At 54.8% G+C, this 17,649-nt stretch overlaps 1 protein-coding gene and 1 long non-coding RNA gene across 5 annotated transcripts in view; one reads left to right on the forward strand and one right to left on the reverse strand.

Annotated features, from left to right (window-relative positions):
* Positions 1-7,679: 7,679 nt before the first annotated feature.
* LOC122207009 lies at positions 7,680-8,881 on the reverse strand. Its single transcript, XR_006196643.1, has 3 exons — positions 8,725-8,881; positions 8,467-8,644; positions 7,680-7,837 (listed from the first exon to the last, which is right to left on the reverse strand). It is a non-coding gene; the product is annotated as an uncharacterized LOC122207009 (long non-coding RNA).
* A 7,700-nt stretch (positions 8,882-16,581) lies between these two features.
* SEC14L1 (SEC14 like lipid binding 1) overlaps positions 16,582-17,649 on the forward strand; it is a 51,140-nt gene continuing 50,072 nt past the window's right edge. For 3 of the 4 annotated variants that reach the window (XM_042917553.1, XM_042917551.1, XM_042917554.1), the window contains exon 1: positions 16,582-16,706. The gene's annotated coding sequence lies outside the window, so the exon portion shown is untranslated. Of the gene's footprint in view, positions 16,707-17,037; positions 17,451-17,649 lie in introns of those variants that run through there. The other variant, XM_042917552.1, reaches the window with a different exon arrangement.

A 17,649-nucleotide genomic window follows, 5' to 3' on the forward strand; every position in this document is an offset into this window, starting at 1 on the left:
CCCCAACTATCAGATCGTGACCTGAGCCAAGGTCAGATGCTTAACCGACTGAGCCACCCAGGTGCCCTACGTGAGACCTTTCTAACAATACCGGGTGGACCCCCTGGAGATCTGTGATAAATGCCATTAGCATAGAGGTCCTAGGAGCCTCTCCTTTCCCTCCACCCCACCTCCTGATTCAGGAGTCGGGCACAAACGTCAAACCATTCGTGGGCTCGCATTTTCTGGAGGCCCACAGCCATGAAATGCTGGAACAAAGGTCCCCTCAGGTCCTACTTTCAGATCTGTTTTCTTGTTTTGCCTTGAATCATTCACTCCAGAAAACTTCCGCCTTCCAGCTCTTTCCTGGGTCTGACGTCCACCGGTTACAGATAGACCGCTGAATGCAAATGTGGGTTTTTCTCCTGGGGACTGTCAGGCAGAGCGTTTCTGTGGTTGTATCATCTGCTTAATGCTCCAGGCCCTTGGCCTTTGGCAGCTAAGTTTGGTCGTGGGAGATGTTTTCCAAGTACCTGGGAGTACTTGGCAGAATAAAGCAGGAACACTTACATTGAAAAGCCTCTCTGTCAAGCCCCGTTTTGAAGTCCGTTCATGGTGCCGTAAAGAAAATTAAAAGAAAAGAAATGAAAGAGCTTTGACTCGTATGTCTTTGTAAACCCTACAAAAATTCACAAGGCTGTAAAGATGCGAACGAGCCCATTTTGGGGTGTTTCGCTCCTGGAGGGAGTTGGTGTATCTGTGGAATGGCTAAATCAGGCAGAATCTTTTATTCTTCTTAATGTTTTCATTTATTTTTTAGAATGGGAGAGCACGAATGGGGGAGGGGCAGAGAGAGAGGGAGACACAGAATCCCAAGCAGGCTCCAGGCTCTGAGCTGTCAGCACAGAGCCCGACACAGGGCTCGAACTCACGGACTGTGAGATCGTGACCTGAGCTGAAGTCCGACGCTCAACCGACCGAGCCACCCAGGCGCCCCATTATGAGAGCATTAACGACAGTGTGAGCAAAACCCCCGACCCTGAGTCCAGAGGAGAGAGGAATTAATTCTGACCTTAGCATCTGGGTGTTACACAGAGGAACGGAACCATGAGGGGTGGAGTGGGATTTCTCAGAGCAGATACTGGGACCAAAGCCCTTCTAGGAGGGAGAGGCTCAAAGTTCCAGAAAGGGAGAGAGGCATGTGCTTCCCGGAACAGCAAGCCCTTGAGCCCCAGCACGATGGACTTGGCTCTTGGGGCAAAGTTGAATTCAAGTCAACTATTCTGGGGACGCCTGGGAGGCTCAGCCTGTTGAGTGTCTGATTCTTGATTTCGGCTCAGGTCATGATCTCAGAGTTCGTGGGATCCAGCCCCACGTCGGGCTCCACACCATCAGTGTGGAGCCTGCTTGGGCTTCTCTCTCTATCCCTCTCTCTCTGCCCCTCCCCCTCCAAAATAAATGAACATAAAAAAAAAAAAAAGAAAGAAACCCAGTATTTTGATTGCTGTTTTTTGTATTGTCTTTACAAGTCTGAGAACTAACACAAACACACAAGGTCAGGATTTTCGATTTGAAATTCAGAGAGGCACTTTTACCAGCGACAGCGTGTTCGAACAACCGTGGAGGTCCACAGACTTTTCCGCAACCTCTGCCCATTCCTCCAAGAAGCCACCAGGTAAGATACTCGACCACCGACTGTAGAATTGACCCTTCTTCATGGACTGTGGATGTGAGTGGGGGCCAGGCCTCGGGCTGGGGGAGATTTTGGACCATGACTTACAGGCCAACACCCCATGTTTACAAAACTAAACGTTCAGCATCCTTTTGATGCCATAGGTGGTGCTCTCTGGGTCCTTTGAGCACCACCTACCCCACAGTCTCCAGCCTCTCTCTTCTCTGCAGGAAACGCTAGCAAACTAACCTACGTGCAGAGGCACTTTCCGGGTGCATGCAGAGACGCAGAGACCCGACCAACGTCTTTGCAAACGACTGGTATTTTTAAAAACTCTAATAAGCTATTCTTGCCGGCTGAATGGATGTTTTGACAGCCTAATGGTGCTCGATGTGTTCCACAGCTTCTAGACGGAGCTGATGAATTATAGAGTAACTTCACGGATCAAGCCCTAGAGGAGAATTTGCTCCACGGGGTTGGTCTGTCCCCAGTGATGGCTCAGGAAAACCCATCCCCCTGTTGGCCTTGGCCGTCTCCTGCAGGAAGAAACATTCTCAGGGCTGAGGGATTAGGTGTGCCTTCATTACCGCGGAGCTGGAGGCAAAAGGTTAAGTTTGGGTGGGGGGGGGGGGTGTCAGATCTTTGAGGCTCCCTGAAGACCCCTGCCCGGCCCTCCCTCGTATTCCCATCTCTCTAGCTGCGGATGTACGTAGGAAGGCAGAATGGGCCGTGATGGGACCCGGCACGGTCAGAAGACCCTAAAAACAAGAGCTCCTGTGCCAGCCTGGCACCCATGTGCCCTTGAACCCGCGACCGGAAGGCCTGAGACTTGGGGGCCCAGCAGCAAGACTGGCCTTTCATCTTGGGCGGCTGCGGGGTCAGCGGGATGGCAGGAATAACGTGATTTTCTAATCACACCCAGAAGGCCAACGGGTCCACCTGGCTTAGCTTGGTCACCCCAGTGGCTCACGAGCTGGGGGTGTGTGGCTGCTCAGAGCCACGAAGGGTGGGCATCGCCGAGGGCTCTTTGGAAGGGTTTGGAAAAAGTGCTGCTTTCTTCAACCTGACGCCTCTTATCCCGGCAGGCTCTCAAGGGGGTCCGTCTCCACAAAGAGGCCTTGTCTCCCTCTTCTCGACCGTTACAAACCGATGATCTTAAAATGTGTCGTCCAACCAGGTCACTTCTGAGAGTGACAGGAGGGCATTGTGAATAATTACTCTGAGTCCACAGGCATACCCGGAGACTGCCTTGGGCCAACCGGGACACCTGTCACCCTAACTAGAAAGGGCAAAGAAGGGAAGGAATGTGAACGAGGCCCCTTTGTCTCCACCCATGTCAGACTGTCCTTTGAGCCCTACACTTGCCCAGTGGCAACGGACACTTTTCTCTTCTGTAACGCAATCTCGGGCGCCACTGAGTCCAAAGGTGACAAAGGACAGAGTATTTCCAGCTGCCGGTCCAGGAATGGCATTTAACCCAGGGAGAGCCCTGGCCGTGGCCAGAGAAGGTCATCTTTCCTGAGTCAAGGTTACATTTCCGCAGCACGGGAGCCTCTGTCACGTAACTGTTCTCACACTCGTGCGGGTAGGACACAGACCCGCTGCCGTCTCTAGTAACATCAGCATCACCTCTGTAAGCGCGTTCCTGTCTTTTTACGCACGGAGCGCAGGCTTTGGCTGGCAAGGTGATCCCAGGGGGTCCGGAACAGGAAAGAAGTAACTAGCACCTTCCAGTAGCCTCCCCACCCTCTTCGACGGGAGGGAGGCAGCGGCTGGCTTGGCTGTCTTCCCGAGCAGGGTCCCAAGAGCTAGATTAACAGCCAGGAAAATGAGCCTCCGCGCGCAGCGATGGGGGAAGGAAAATAAGAGTCTTCAGCAGATCACTTGGCCTCCCACCCTCCTTAGGGGTTGCGGGTCATTTCCAGGCCCCCGGCCACGCAAGAAGCACCTGCGTCTCTCAGGAGTTGAGACACCGAGGCTCAAATCACCGCGGTTGCTGGAGGAAAGGCTCACAAACGGCCCGTACCCTGTGGGAGAGGAGACCGGGTTGTCGTGAAGGCGTCCAGCTCTCTGGCAGGGCAGGAAGCAGGGTTTCTTTTAGCCGCCTGCAGAACGGGGGGGTGTATGTGATGAACATCACTTAGGCTGAGTGAGTGCAAAATAGCACGTCCGAGGGCACGTAACGAGTAATATCTTCATCCCCGAGGAGAGGGCCAGTCTGGCCGAGAGATCGTCAACTGGAGATAAGAGTGGACAAGCACAGGGAGGAAGAACGTTTCCTGGACTCTCGTAAGGTCCCCGGCGAGGTCTGAAAATCAAACCGACAACGACGTTCGCGGAGAAAAACACCCAACGGTTACGGAGTGGAAGTTGTTTGTGGCACCGGGAGTTGTCACGAGGAAATGAACACGTGAGGAAACAGTTAAACCTGAGTATTTTTGTGCTGGGTTTGAGGCCGAGTGGAGGGTCGTGGAGGAACGTGACAGGTCAAAAATTAGAGGTAAGTGTGGTGAGCGGGGACACGCTCGGAAGGGCCGTTTGTTGGGATTCTTCCTGGCGTCCCCCTGGCGTCGGAGACGCCCCCTTTGCCCTGGGCGGAGGGAGGGCACCTCTCACATAAGGATTTTTTTTTTTTTTAATGTTTATTTCTGAGAAAGAGAGAGAGAGAGAGACAGAGCACGAACAGGGGAGGCGTAGAGAGAGAGAGGGAGACACAGAATCCGAAGCAGGCTCCAGCCTCCGAGCTGTCAGCACAGAGCCCGTCGTGAGGCTCGAACCCACAAACTGTGAGATCATGACCTGAGCTGAAGTTGGACGCTTAACCAACTGAGCCACTCAGGTGCCCCAGGATCGATTTCTTCCTTCCTTCCTTCCTTCCTTCCTTCCTTCCTTCCTTCCTTCCTTTTGTCTCTCTCTTTTCTTTCTTTTCTCTCTCTCTCCCTTCCTTCTTCCCTCCCTCTTTCTTCCTTCCCTTCTTTTCCCTTCCCCTTCCTTCCTTCATTTTTCTTTCTTTCTTTCTTTCTTTCTTTCTTTCTTTCTTTCTTTCTTTCTTTCTTTCTTTCTTTCTTTCTTTCTTTCTCTCATTTCTCTCATTTCTCTCTTTCTCTCTTTCTTTTCTTTCCTTTCTAGGCTTCACGCCCAGCATGGAGCCCAACGTGGGGCCTGAACTCACGACCTTGAGATCAACACCTGAGCTGAGATCAAGAGTCAGATGCTCAACCAGCTGAGCCCCCCAGGTGCCTCTCATGTCAGGATTTTATGACCTATGTCAGGGAAAAGTGGAGGGAGGTCGGCCTGAACTTCCTGCTTCTGTTGTCTTCTCAAATTCCTTTAGCTTGCAATATTTAACGTGCCAAGATGCCAAATTTGGGGGTACCATGTCCTGAACCCCACCCAAGCATGTTCTTAAAAGTACAAAATGTGCAGGACCCATCAACCATGTACCCCCAGGAATGGCCTGTTCGGTCTCCCGGCCTCACCTCTCGCATCTGAGCTCAGCTGGGGTCACACCGGAGCCGGCCACCGAGTCACCTCCGATGGACGGGGAAGCAGGTGCGTGACTCCCAAGCATGTGTCCTTGATCTTCTCCCCACCACAGTCTGAGGCTGCCCCAGAGGTTTTGTACCTCTCTCTACACGTGGATTGTGCTCAGATTTCCAGATTGCAGGTGTCCCCTTTCCAACGTGGAAACGTAAGACCCGCTGGCGCTCAGATGTGCGATTTAGATTCAACTAATCGCGTGCTCCGCGGGAGACTTGACTCAGCACTCACGCCGCAGGCAGGGGGTAGGGGACAGGGCACGGTGTTGGTGGCGTCTACTGTGGCAGAGCGAGCCCGGTTCTGGAGACGGGAGCCAAGGTAGCAACATCCTGACTTGGCAGCTTCCCGATCCTGGTGCGGCCCCGTCGGTGAGCCGGTTCTCCGGTTGTTCCTGGAAGCCTGCCCGGTGGCGGCATCTCAGTAACCCCGTGAGCTCCCTGCCCCCCCACCCCCCTTCAGAAACCTCTTTGGCTTGAACCAGCCACAGCGGACTCCGTTGTCCGTGACTAAGAACCCCCCGGGTGGACACAGAGCGAGGACAGCAGAGAGCAGGGAAAAGGGGGTTCAGGATACGGCAGAAGAGTCTAGAAAAAGATACGGGAAACTGACAAGGATTTTGAACAATGGCCCCGCCGCGTGCGTTCGCTGCAACCCTTACAACAGCTCTAGTTGGCGTGATTCTTCCCGTGTTACAGACGAGCAACTCATCCCAGAACGGTGAAGGGTCCTGCCCAAGGCCACACCGTCTGCCACTGTGACCCGGGAATGGGAGCCCGGATCCTTTCGTGCTAAGCCCGGGATCTCTCCACCTTATCACTCCGCCCAGGCCAGCCCCGCTTACGGAAGGGAGTAGGAGCGCCCCCTCCCGTTGCGTCTCCCTTCTCTGACCCCGATTTTGAAAGTGCAGTTTAGGGGCGCCTGGGTGGCTCGGTCGGCTAAGCGTCCGACTTTGGCTCAGGTCATGATCTCACGGTCCGTGAGTTCGAGCCCCGCATCAGGCTCTGTGCTGACAGCTCAGAGCCTGGAGCCTGTTTCAGATTCTGTGTCTCCCTCTCTTTCTGCTCCTCCCCTGTTCATGCTCTGTCTCTGTCTCAAAAATAAATAAACGTTAAAAAAAAAAAAAAAAAAAGTGCAGTTTACCCGTGGGCTCAACAGACCATGTGGGTCTTCATGAGTCAGGGGCAGGCAGCTCAGGCCTCGGAAAACACCGCAAAGGGTCCCCCACCGAGAGGGAGGGGTTACAGCAGCTCAGTGCTTTCTGCATTCGGCCAGGCCACCGCTCCGTTGGAATTTTTTCTCCAGGCAGCGAGCGTCGCCCTTAGGCAATGACGCTTCGAAATGGGCACCACCAAAGGGTGACGGGAAGTCACCAAAACCTACGTTGTGGTTATGACGGCATGGTGGCGTTGCAGGTGATTTTTCTTTTCTTCTGGGTGTGCGTCCGCCTTTAAACACGTTTCTAAGTTGAGCCTGCGCTCCGGTGGGTTTTCGCTGCGAGGAACAGAACACGTGGCGTGAAACTGGGCCGCCCGGTGAGGACGCCGATGGGTTCACGGGACTGGATGTCTGGCAAAAGGAGGGCCCCACGCGTGGCAAGGACACGTCACCAGAGACTCCCTCTGCTTCTTCCACCTCCTCCGCGAGGCCCCAGCATCCTCCCCACCAAACGCTGGCTCCTCTTATGCACACGGCCCAACGGTAGCAGCCTCAGGGACCCGAGCAGGCACGACAGGGCCAGACACAGACATAGGGGACTTCTGTTTCCGCGTCTCCCTTTTCAGAGTGCGGGAACCCTTCCGGCACCCCCTGGCAGACTTCCCTGTAGGTCTCATTGGTCACAACTGGGTGACACGCTCACTCCCAAATCTGTCCGTGGGAGGGGCGTCCGGGGGGCTCAGTCGGTTGAGCCTCCGACTTCGGCTCAGGTCACGCTCCCGCGGTTCACAAGTTCGAGCCCCGCGTCGGGCTCTGTGTCGATGGCTCGGAGCCCGGAGCCTGCTTCAGATTCGGCGTCTCCCCCTCTCTCTGCCCCTCCCCCACTCTCACTTTGTCTCTCTGTCTCTTAAAAAAAATAAATAAATGTAAAAATAAAATTAAAAAAAAAATCTGTCCGTGGGAGAAGGGATGCCTTAGACTCACCTGGTCTACCTGCTGGAGGTGGCCCTGGGGCCCCGTAACGTGGACGGGGGCAAATGCCTGAACAAAGTCGGGGCGTTGAGGACTGAAGACGTGGGATGGGTGCCTTCTAGACAGTCTACTATGGCAGATGTTATTTTATAACTTAAACAATGACAGGGGCACCTGGGTGGCTCGGTCGGTCGAGCGTCCGACTCTTGACATCGGCTCGGGTCAGGGCCCCCGCGTCGGGCTCTGCTCTGGGCACGGAGCCTGCTTAAGACCCTCTCTCCCTTCCTCTGTCTCTCTCTGCCTCTCTCCCCGGCTCACACACGCGCGCGCGCTCTCCCTAAAACGAAACATAATAAAATAAATAAATAATTGCGCTAATTTTTTAAAAGCTGAAAATTACCGTCGTGTGGTCGGCCCCGCCGTGGAGGGCTTTGGCGGAAGCGTGTTGCTGGGTCCGCTGGCGCGCCGCTCTTGATCTCGGGGTTGTGAGTTCGAGCCCCACGCCGGGCGCAGAGATTGCTACCAAAAAAAAAAAAAAAAAAAAGTAAAGAAAGGGAAAGAAAATTCTTCCTATTATTCTCGCCGAATGCAGGGTAGCTTTAACTCCACTGAGCCTGCTGAAACCTGAACTTCATCCCTGGCTGGCGAAGCTGTGGAGTGTTTCTTCCCTCCGTTATGTCACGTGCTCGGCGCTCAGGAGCGCCGCGATTATAGATCTCCGAACCACAGACGCTTGGAAGAATAAATGGAACATTAAAAAGTCGTGCAGGTTATTGCCACTTGTTAGCTAAAGGATTTATAAGTCGGGACGGTTCAGACTGCTACTCAGGGCCCATACGGAAATAGCTTAAGGCCAGAGACGTTCTTGGCTCAGCCGCGCTCAGCAGAATGTCCGAGGACGCACGGGCGCCTCCGTCCATCGGGCGCTCACGCACCGCCAGGTGGACACCGCCTGGCATTTCACATGCCTTCTGTGCTTATGGGTGATGGGCTTTCCACCACGACACCTGGGCCCACAAATCTGGAAGCTGGTGAGCTGGAAGAAAGAACAAAACGCAAAACGGAGAGAAGCTGATGCAACGTGAAAACCCCCCGTGAGCGTTGGAGTCGGTGTTGGGCTCAGAGTCTTTGCCCTGGAAGTTGCTTACCCTGTGTGTGCCTTGGTGCCCCCATCTGTAAAATGGGCTCTCCCGAGGATCAGTGAGGATGGGTGTGAAGTGCCTAGCACCGGCCCAATGCGGTTGGTAGGTGGCCGAGGGGGCTGTTTTGGTCTCAGCCGGAGCTCTTAATGTAACTAAATTAAAGAGGGCGCCGTCTTCGGATGTCCTATGGGAAGAGAGGCATGGTCAGCCGGCTCCCGAGTTCTGAATTCTCTGCAGGGTTTAAACAACCAGGCCTCCCCGTACCTTGGTTTCCTGGAGTGTGGGATAAACTCAGGTCGTCAGCACCGGAGAGAGACTCTCTGAGCCGCTAAGAAGCCGGTCCCCAGAGAAGTCCTTCGCGTCCCTGCCTGTGATGCCAGCTCGTCCCCAGGTGCACGTCCTGAACCTTTCGACGAGGCCAGCCCGGACACAGAGGTCAGCCTTGGTCACCAAGGACAGAGATGTCTTTGTCCTCTGGCTTTGGGTGCTTCCTGAGCCTGCTGGTGGTAAAAAGTCTCCTTTCCCTGCTGTGTGAAGTTCAAAGGTGTACCTCTCGTCCCCGGGGGGTGTGGAGGAAGGTCGCCTTAGCACTTCAGAGTGGAGTGAGCTCTCCGAACGTGGAGGGTGACCGGTGACCGGGGCTGCTGTGCCCAGCTAAGCAAGGTGACCGTCTCTGCCTGCATTTCCCCGACACCTTCAAGTCCTATCTAGCTTATAATTATCGAAGGCGCTTTACCAAGAAAGCGGGCAGGTCTGTGTCTCCAGCCATTCAGGCGAAGACTGGTCTTTTGAGCAGCACTCTGTGTTTGTTATTTTTGGGTTTGGGGGGAAATTTCAGATGGAGAAGGGCTTATCTAAATAAACAGAGGATGGTTCTAGTAACCAACCAGAGGCGTAGGCAGGGTAATAATAATCTCTGGTTACAGAACGTTCCCGAGGCAGAGCTATAAGATGTCTGGCTGTGGGAAGCCTTTGCATACAGCCTCACCGTTTACGAAGGGTTTTCGCAAACATTTTCTTATGTAAGCTTGAAAACCCCGTGAGAAACGTTTTCTGACACCAAATCCCATCAACATCCAATTAAAAAAAAAATTTCTTTTTCCCCCCTTTGCAAGAGCAAGGCCTCCGAAGCTGCTCTGGGCCACAGCCATGGTTCCATCAGGCGCTGCCATGGTAGGAAGGGCTGAGAGATGGGATTTTCAGCGAGGTGTGAAATGAGCAGATGCGTGGTTCTCAGCGGGAGGCCACAGAACATTCTGGAGGCAGAGCTGTCGGACGGCTGGCTGTGGGCGGCGCCCCAAATAAGGAATTGAGCGGAAATACTCCCCCCCTCACCATGTTCAAAAGTCTTTGGGGCGACAGGAGATTTTGGGGTCTGAGGCAGGCCTCTCTTTCATCTGTGTCACGGAGAAAGTGGGGGACCTCTGGGCCACAGACTGAAAGTGCTGCTGTCCACAGTTAGCCTTGGGACAGATGCTTCATTGATCAGATTTAGAGGGCTCAAGCTGCTGCTTCTTCTTTTTTTTTAGTGTTTATTTATTTTTGAGAGAGAGAGAGAGAGACAGAGTGTGAGCAGGGGAGGGGAAGAGAGAGAGGGAGACACAGAATCTGGAGCAGGCTCCAGGCTCCGAGCTGTCGGCACAGAGCCCGATGCAGGGCTCGAACCCATGAACCGCGAGATCACGACCTGAGCTGAAGTCGGGCGCTCAACTGACCGAGCCACCCAGACGCCCCGAGGGATCGGCTTCTCATTCCTCGCTCAGGGTCCCCTTGTTGTGTGACCTTTGGTCGGTCCCTTGTTAGCACTCGGTGGGTCCTGCCAGGCCAACCCCACCCCCAGCTTGTGTCACCAGCAGAGCAGCCTGGGGACCCACTGCTGGCTTGCTAACCTAAGTCCCCCTCTAGCCTACAAGAAAAGTGCCACACAGCTGCATGGGGCGGAGAAGCCAGGACTATATTTTGCGAAACAAACAAACAAACCCAAAAGAAGTATGATTGGATTGGCTATTTTTATTTCTCTGAGCCGGAAGCTGAAAGGCCTCAGGCCATCCTTTGTTGTCCTAAATCTCACTGGAGGAGTGCTGTGCTTCTCAGGGCACACACAACAATTTGCCTCCTAAACCAGGCTGCTTCCCTAGGCTCTAGATGTCCTAGCCTGGTGACACAGAGGACAGACCGGGGTGGGGAGACCACCGCCTTCAAGGATGCTTCAGCTCAGTCCATGGGATGGAGAGATGTGTTTAATGCACTCAGAATAAAGGCTGGCGTGGAGTGGGGTGGGGGTGTGCCTGGGTGGCTCATTCGGTTGGTCGGCCGACCTTGGCTCAGGTCATGATCTCACGGTTCATGGGTTCGAACCCTGCATCGGGCTCTGTTGCTGCAACCCAGAGCCTGGAACCTGCTTGGGATTCTGTGTCTCCCTCTCTCCCTGCCCCTCCCCTGCTGGCACTCTCTCTGTCTCTCAAAAATACATAAACGTTAAAAACATTTAAAAAAGAAAAGAATAAAGGCCAAATGTAAGGCTCATGACTTCAACCCAACCAATATGTAATAGGGCTCTGGAAAAACGCCAGGTGCCATGATAGGTGGGAGAAAATGAGTGCATATGGTCCTAGGACCCAAGCAACTTACAATTTGATGGGACACAGACCTGGTTCTTCTTTTCAAGTTTATTTTAAGAGAGAGAGAGCGAGCACGTGAGTGGGTAGGGGAGGGGCGGAGAGAGAAGGAGAGAGAGAATCCCAAGCAGGCTCCACGCTGTCAGCACAGAGCCCGACAACAAGTGGCTCGAAACCTCGAACCGGTAAGATCATGACCTGAGTCGAGGTCGAGAGTCGGACGCTTAACCGACCGAGCCACCCAGGACCCAGGCGCCCCGACCCGATTCTTTTATAAGCTCGTTGAAGACGGCTTGCCTTCAACGGAAGTGCCAAGCACATAAGCATCTAGAGAAAGAGCAGGTGACAAGAAAGGCTTCGGGGAGGGCTGTGGAACTCAGCAGCTACAACTTCGCCCTTTCCACGTCTGTCCTGTGCCGTAGGCTCAGCACCTGGAGGGAGAATCTGCTTTTATATAGTGTATCTTCCCACACTCCCGCGCTCGATATGGTGTCTGAATAAATTAAGGAGCCGAATAAGTGTTTGCCCAGTTAACAAAGGCACGAATCAGGGAACAGGCAGCGGGGGGATGGAAATAAAATCATTCTGGACAGAGGAAAGCTGGGGACCAGATTTATAGAAGACCTCGGATGGCAGGCTTCGATGCTTACATTGATTTCTGTCGTCAGTGCAGGTGTCGAGTGAAGGGGTGAGTTTGCGTTGGTGGTTTCGAGAGAGAATATTCTGCCGGCAGCCTCAAGGGTGCCCTGGAAGAGGGAAGACTTCGGGCGGCCAAACCAATTAAGAAAGCGGGAGCTCTGCCCTCTCCGGATTGAAAGGAAATGTTTCAGAGACGGGTAAGGTCGGATGATAACTTTTGCAAATCTGGCTTCCTGGCCTCAAGTTTTCCCAGGTTGGAAATGAGGCAATGGTATTCGCTCAAGGCCACTGGCTGACCGCCAGAGCGCAATTAGGAAGTTGTGCCTGTGGGGGAATCTACCTCCCCCAACCCCCAGACTTCCCCAGGCTGGAAACTTCGCCAGATGGCCCGTGTCAGGAGAATCTGTCACGTTTTGCAAGGCTGTCTTTTGCCACCAAAGGAGAAAGTAATCTCTTCCAGACGTGGAAGAGGGCTGACATGTCCCTGCGACTGACCAATGTGTAAAGGACCAACGCGGGGGTGGGGGGGAGGGCCGCCGGACTATAAGTGCCATCGGGCCTGTCACACAGCCTGGATACTTAATTGACCCTGACTCTCAGTCACATTCAAAGGGATCATTCAGACCTTATTTCCCGTTTCTCTGGCTGCTGTGGGGAAGCGGTTGGGCTCCACAGGCTGGAATTTGAGCTGAGACTGTCACTGGGCTCCCAGCGTCTCTCCCCTGAATGACCCTCCCCTTAAAACATATCCCCAAACCTCTCGGTGTCACCACCTTCCCATGCTTCCCTCGGAATGACTCTTGAAAGGGCACCAAGAGCGATGGAGAAGATGTGGCTGCAGGGACAGTGACAGTGTCCCCAGCTCAGGTTACTTCTATTGGGGAAGACGTTAACAGCCACAGGGTCTGTGCCCAGGCCCAGGTGTGAGCGGCCCAGGGGTCCACATCCATCCACATCAGCCGGAGGTGGCCACACGGAAAACAGGAGCTTTAGATTCGGGCTCCTAGTGGACACTCAGCTGAGCAACCCAAAGGAACCAGAGGGTCTCTCTGTGGATGTCAGAACTTGGGACTCTTCGGTTTCTGTCCCAGGGTCCCCATCAAGGCTTCCGTCTACCCAACGAGAGGTGACAGCAGGTGAGGAGCTTATTAGGAAGAAGGCTCGTGGAGCTGGGGGCTCACTCCAGGTGTCTCAGGATTCTCTCGTAGTACAACTTGCGAGTCTGAGGAAGAGAGCCAGGGGTGCTGCGGCAGATGAGCGGGGCCGCGTCACGTCACCTCCACCGGTGCTCCGCCGTCCCACCGGCCGTCCTGCCCTTTGCCTTGTCACGCACGCACTACCGTGCGCGCACACGCGTTACATCCACAAAGCGCCATCAAGGAGGGGTGTTAGGTCCTCACCTTCGCTCTCCTCCTCCTTGCTGGCTGGGGGTGCAGGAAACATTGAGATAAGACAAGGCAGCAAGACGGAAGGACCCCATGGCCCCGCCGATGAGAGACGAGACCGCCCGCGTCCACACAGCCTGACTATCGGGACTCCTGTGTCGACACGACCCGCTGTGTGTCTGGAAAATTCCTGACCGGGGAAGATAAGACCGTAAACCAACGAACGGCTTCACCGTTTGCTTCAGGAAACTCATGAAAAAATAATGCCTTCTAACAAAAGATGGCTCATCTTGGCAAACAGCTTGTTTAGCAGACGGCCGTGTACTCGTCGAGGCTCAAATCTTCAAGACCCGCTGCTTGCTGTACCCATCAGGTCTAAACAACTACATCACCGAACGGACCTAGTCCTTCTTGGTCCCGGTTTTGAGACAGCTGCCTCGAACGCTTAAGCCCAGACTCACATCCCCTGAAATGTGCCCCCAACCTCCCCCAGCTGACCCACCAAGAGTGTCTCCAGGCTGACTCTGGTTAAGGTGGAGCTCTCCCCTGCTGGACTTGACTTAATCACCGTAGCCTTGGGTCATCAGGGTGGTCCTTTGGGGGAATCGGCAATTGATAGTGATGATGAGACACCATACCAGCCTTGGACGCCATTCACAGGGACATAAACTTCTGTTCTGTCATGACACATTTGCTTGGGGGTCCTGGGCACCGGCAGCCAGACCTGACCCCCGCACTTCTCCGTTTCCCCTTCCACACGGTACTCATCTTTTTTATATATTTTTTTAATGTTTACTTATTTTTGAGAGAGACAGAGACAGAATGTGAGCGGGTTAGGGGCAGAGAGAGAGAGGGAGACACAGAATCGGAGGCAGGCTCCAGGCTCCGAGCGGTCAGCCCAGAGCCCGACGCGGGGCTCGAACTCACGAGCTGTGAGATCATGACCTGAGCCGAAGTCGGACGCTCAACTGACTGAGCCACCCAGGCGCCCCTTATGTTTTATTTTATAAATTATATATATATATATTTTAATGTTTATTTATTTTTGAGACAGAGACAGAGCGTGAACAGGGGAGGGGCAGAGAGAGAGGGAGACACAGGATCCGAAACAGGCTCCAGGCTCTGAGCTGTCAGCACAGAGCCCGATGTGGGGCTCGAACCCACGAACTGTGAGATCATGACCTGAGCACTGGATCTTTTCACGTAACTCTGTGGTATGTTGCTGGGGAGAGTTTCTTGTGCATTTTCGACAATTGCGCAATAAAACTGATTTAAAAACAATCCAATGTAAGCCTCAGTGGTGACAAGCCATCTTTTGTGTGTGTGTGAAAAACGTCTTATCATTGGTAATTTCAAATGTGGTAACTCAAACATTGGTCATTTCCAAGTGTACAAAAGCGGACAGAATCATACAATGAACAATTATCAACCTAGGACCAATCTTATTTCGTCTTAGCCCTCACTCCTCCCTCTCCCCACCTAGATTATTTTGAAAGTAATTTCCAACACCGCATCATTTCACTGCAAAATATTTCCGGGCACATCCTTATAAGACAGGGCTTCTTTGAAAAATGTTAGCTATAATACCATCATCTCACCTAAAAAAATTAATTTTTTTAGTATCGTAACATGTTCAAAGTGTTTAAACTCCCCGGTTTCATAACAATGTATTTCACTGGTGAGAACCAAGACAGAAATAAGGTTCATGGTCAATGTCTTAGTTCTGTTTTTTTTTTTTTCCTCTGAAAAGTTTTTTTTTTTTTTAAAGGGTTGAGAGAGAGCGTGTGGGCACACGTGTGAGTGAGGGAGGGGCAGAGAAAGAGAGAGAGAAAGAAAGAGAGAGAGAGAGAGGGAGAGACTGAATTTCAATTCCGTGCTGGCAGCAGGAGTCTGACTTGGGGCTCGATCCCACAAACCGTGAGATCATGACCTGAGCCGAAATCAAGCGTTGGTCCCTTAACTGACCGACGGAGCCACCCAGGTGCCCCTTTTGGAAAAGTTTTAACTGAAGTATACTATATATACACCAAAGCCTACAAACCGTAAGTGTATGGCTCAATGATCTCCCAATCTCTTTTAGGTCCTCCCCCCCCCCTTTTTCCTTTAGAATTGATTCGATAAATAATATGTTTGTCATGCAGTGTTTCCCACAGTTGAAACTTGGGCGATTCTTTTCCCCTGAAATCATTTGGCACGTTTCTCTGTTCTCTATTTCCAGTAAATTGGTGGTTACACCTAGAGCTTATCAGATCAGGTCAATTTTTGACAAGACCATTTCATGGGTGCCGCTGTTTACTCCTACCGGAGGTTCATCATTCCCGGGATGTTTCTTTCCGAAAGCATCTTTTGAAGGTGGATGCAATTTTTACAAACTGGCCGAAGCCCGTCGGAGCTGAGTCTAGTGAGCAGTGTGGCTGCTCAAGTTGGAAAATGAAGGTCAGAGAAAAATAGGGTGTGATCAAGTTATAAATGGTGCTCTTGGGTGCCTGCTAAACTGACCCAGAAGGAAATTCCAAAGCAGTTCCGGAAGTGTTCTGTGCAGGGGCAGCATCCGAAGTGCAGCCACCCCGGGTGACTAATGCAAAGGGCGCAGTAGTGACACGGCCGGAGAAATTGTGTGTTGGCGTAAAGCCAGCCTTGCGGTGTGTGTGGGGGGGTGCGCCATGCCCCCCTCCAGCCCTCGCTCCCCGTAAGGCGCCGGGTCTCAAGGTGCATCACCCTCGCGCTCTGAAGCTACAGCTGGAAGTGCGGCTGTCCCGCTGGAATGCAGCCCTCCTGGTCCCCAGGGGCTGACCTGGCCCCGCGTTCGTTCCATCGCGGGGCCTGGACGTGTTGACAAGACGATGCTCGGTTCCACCCAGCCCCTCCCAAGCCCTGGCACTCGCCTCCGCTGCATTACTCGGCGAGAATGCGGTCAGGGCGCTGCAGGGGGAGGCCTGCCGCCCCCGAGCAGTCCATAAAAAATGAGGAGGCACCGGACCTCCGGCGCCGGCCGGGCCTCGCAGCAGCGGCCTGGCCCCGGCCCCGAGCTGACTCTGACCTGGCAGGAACCGGCTTGCTCCAACTCGGCGCAACTCCAGGCCCAGCTTGCCCGCCCTCCCGTGTCTCGCCCCGCCTCCCGCCCTCCCCACCGCGGCCCGCGAGCCCCGCCCCTCAGCCTAGCCACGCCCTGTGACGAAAACAGGGCGGGGCCAGCGGCCTCTTGCGAGACTAGCCTTGCGTCAGGGCCGGCGCCAGCTCCGAGCTCCTCCCACGCCCGCCGGCCGCCGAGATGGCGCCTGCGCAGCGCGGCTCGGCCCGGGTCGTCCCCCTCCTCCCCTTCCCCTAGCAACGGTCGTAGCGCCCGCCTCCGTCCTTCGGCCGCGCTCGCGCACGCGCGCCCCTTCCGGCCGCCCGGCCCCGCCCTCCCCGTCACCCGTAACAACCACTGGAGCCTCGCCGCGCCCCTCCCTTGCCCGCCCCCCCTCCCCCCCCCCCGGTCCACTCCCCGGAACCGGCGGCGGAGCTGCGATCGCAGGCAGTGGAACGGCGACGGCACCCCGGAGCCGCCGGCATGAGCTCCCCCCGCCGCCCCGCGTTCCGGGCCCGGCCTTTCTGACAAGAGGTAGGCGCGCGTCGCCGCGGCGGGCTCCGAGCGCGCCCCCGGCCCGGCCCCTCCCGGCGTCGCGGGGCCCTTCGCGGCCCCCCGGCTTCCTCCGCCCCGGCGGGAGCGCCCCCCCCCCCCGCTCCCGCACTCCTCCCCCCCCCCCCCCCCCGCTCTCCCACTCCGGGAGCCCTCCCTGCGGGAGACAGAATTTGGGGTCTGATCCCGTCCCCGGCTCCCCTCCCCCGGGCCGGTCGGGGCTGGGGGCCCGCGGGGGCCGCCGCGCTGGAGCCCCCGTACCGGCCCGAGGGCCCGGCTGCCCTCAGCCTGCGCGCGGTGGACTCCCTGGGTCTGGCCATTGGCTGATTTTTAAGCACCAATTGTCATGCAATAGAGGCTGCCCGGGTCCGGGGTGCCACTTGGCCGTCGTAACTCCGGATTCCCACGTAGGAGGTTTCTCTGGACCCGAGCATCCGAAGCTGGGAACTGGCAGGAGTTCAGAAGTTGGTGAATTAGCGGGTTCCCCAGCGTGGGTTCTGCCGGGCAGTGGAATCGTGAATGGATGTTAGAGTATCTCAGCCGAGCACTGCTTTTTGAGTCTCCCAGCCCCCCGCATCCCTTTGTATACCCCGTAATCGCCCTCCCCTTCTCTGGGAGATCCTCGGAAATCCGTTTTCCCGGTTTTCAAATTGTGCTCCAGCATCGCCAGGGTTGCAAAACGGAATCGATCGTGGTCCCAGCGCATCAGGACCTGCCAGTCCCAGAGTGAGGATTAATGCGGGGCTTCCAGGGGAGGTGGAGAGTCCCGGAGTTGGGGCTCTGCGTGTCATGATGTTAGAGCTGGAAGTCTTTCAAGGTTATCGCCCTCCACACCTCATTGTACAGAGGTGAAACTGAGTCCACGGGAAGTCAAGGGACGTGCTTGAGGTCACCGAGAGTAATTGTGTGGCAGTTTTCAGACTGT

This window comes from Panthera leo, chromosome E1 (assembly GCF_018350215.1).
Source record: "Panthera leo isolate Ple1 chromosome E1, P.leo_Ple1_pat1.1, whole genome shotgun sequence".
NCBI lineage: Eukaryota > Metazoa > Chordata > Mammalia > Carnivora > Felidae > Panthera > Panthera leo.